This window comes from Palaemon carinicauda, chromosome 1 (genome assembly GCF_036898095.1).
Source record: "Palaemon carinicauda isolate YSFRI2023 chromosome 1, ASM3689809v2, whole genome shotgun sequence".
NCBI classification, from domain to species: domain Eukaryota; kingdom Metazoa; phylum Arthropoda; class Malacostraca; order Decapoda; family Palaemonidae; genus Palaemon; species Palaemon carinicauda.
In genome coordinates, this window is record NC_090725.1 from 278,078,454 (window position 1) to 278,080,467 (window position 2,014).

A 2,014-nucleotide genomic window follows, 5' to 3' on the forward strand; every position below is an offset into this window, starting at 1 on the left:
ATTCAAAGTAAGCCATGGCTGGTTGGTAATCAAGTGAAGAACAGGCCTCCATGGTATTGTGTGACATCATAAAAATGTGAGCTCTGAAGTCAAGGCAGCAAAGGTATTTGTATCCCAACTTAAAAGGGTTTTGGATTATGTGTTACATACCGCAACAACTTTTTAACTGTGATGAGACTGGTTTCTTTTTGAAAAAGATGCCTGAAGGTTCACCATTACTAAAGAAAAAAATAAAATTTTCTGTCACAACCACTTGAAAGGCTGTCTAACAATGCTGTTTTGTGCTGAAGCCAGTGGATGAGCAATTAAAAAGTACAATGTGAAGAAGCAACTTAATCTCCTGTGGTCATCAAACAACAACGGTTGAAAGGTTGGGAGACACGAATTGTGTGTTGAATGGGTCGAGGTTCCTGGTCCTGAAGTCATAAAGTACCTCAAGGATAAAAAAATTCCACTGCAAGCCTTACTGCTTATGGAAACTGCTTCTGTCCATTCTCTAGCCATTGTCTATTGTGAGACAACCTGATAGAGGAATTAAAGTTCATCAAGATATTCATCAAGATATCGTTCCAGCTTCCCAACAATACTCCAATTAGGACTAACAGGTGAGCTCCATCTTTATAAATAAAAAAAAAAAAAAAAAAAAAAAAAAAAACCCTCAAAGGCACTATTTCCGAGATGTTTCGAGGTAACTGAAGGAACCAAGCTCACCCTCCTAAAGATTTTAAATGATATTTCCACATTGTCAGTTGTTTCAAAATCCCTGATAAAGACCAGGAAGGTATAACCAAGAGACCTCTCAATTCAGCATGGAGGAACCAGTGGCCTGAATGCATTACCAAATGTGATTTTTGAGTGGTTCAAATCTATTCAGGAGGAGGCAAATTAATAATAAAATTATATTCTTTGGCAGGGCAATGGAGTTGGCAGTGGACCAGAACGACATCAGGAACCTGCTTGAGGAACATAGCAAATAATTGACAACCAAGAAGTGTTGGATTTACATAAGGAGTAACAGTCTTGGTAGAGAAGAATATTACATCTGAGAAGGGGGAGGGGCTTAAAGTGAAATAAAGCAATACGTTAAGAATATGGAAAACCCTAAATATTTTGGTAGAAACACATCATTCAGATAAGGCTTTGGCAGGGAGACCAACCAATTTAATTACTGACAATGCTATGTCACATTTTCATACTATTCAAAATGGAATGTAAGAGTGTAAAAAAAAGGGCAACAAAAAATACATAAAAACCAAATTGAAGTGATTCAGTAAGTGACAGTGAAGGACATTCAGGAGAGAGAACCCCCAATATTTTATCCAAGTTGTCATGGAGGGAGAGTCTCTCCTCCTCCTTTCACCGTCTCGTCTCCCATCACCAGCCACGACTCTTCAATGGAAAAGTTAAGAGTTAATTTGTCCATATTTCTATTGTTTTTATTATGCATTATTAATTTGTCTTCACTTCTGATGTTAGCGGTTATAATATATACTTTCAATAACATTGAAAACCTTTAAAAATTAGTATTTATGTGTATTTATGAATGTATATAGTGCATCGAGTGATTTCCCTTTATTTCTTATTGGAAAAACTGCTATGGTTTACAAACATTTTGGGTTATCAGCTTGCTCCTACAACAGATCAAACTCATATACTGAGGTTCTACTGTATATATATAATATATATATATATATATATATATATATATATATATATATATATATATATATATATATATATATACATACATATATATATATATATATATATATATATATATATATATATATATATAGCAGTATTAATAGATATATAGATAGAAAGATAAAAAATAAGCCCCAAATACTTCTTAATAACGAATTCGCCGTGCTTCGGGTTTCGGAATAAAAACCCTAAGGGGAAAGACATTTGTTTTATATATATTATTTGTTTTTTTTGGTCACCCGAGGATTCGAACCTTAGCAGAATCGAAACTCGGGTGACAATTGACTCCTATGCAAACAGGCCTTCCTTT